This window comes from Geospiza fortis, unplaced genomic scaffold (assembly GCF_000277835.1).
Source record: "Geospiza fortis unplaced genomic scaffold, GeoFor_1.0 scaffold213, whole genome shotgun sequence".
Taxonomy (NCBI): Eukaryota; Metazoa; Chordata; class Aves; order Passeriformes; family Thraupidae; genus Geospiza; species Geospiza fortis.
The window spans coordinates 702,499-702,938 of NW_005054399.1; positions in this window are offsets into that span (position 1 = coordinate 702,499).

Genomic DNA, 440 nt, shown 5'->3' on the forward strand with positions numbered 1-440 from the left:
CGGGGCAGAGGGAAAGGGGGCACGAGGGGGTACAGGGCTGGCCCCCCCACCCTGTCAGGGGTCTCAACGTGTCCCTTTGCTCTGTCCCCCAGACTCCGTGGCCTGTGTGGACCCTGAAGAGTGCACCCGTGAGTGTGGGGCTGCTCCGACATCACCGACCCCAGGCTGGTGGTGGAGCTGGTGCCCAGGGGTAGGTGAGTGCCAGGGGGTGACCCCATTCCCACCGGGATTGCTGCACCCCGGGGCTGCTGCCAGGGTTTGGATGTTGGGGGGGAACCCAGGGATGGTGTGGGAGGGTCTGTGCTTGGGGAGACCCCACGGATGATGTGGGAGGCTCTGTGCAGGGCACAGCCCGTGCAGCCCCTCCGAGGGTCGCTCCAGCAGTGAGGTCAGGGGATGTGAGGTTTTTTTTTCCCAAACTCCATCCTCGCCCCGGGGGA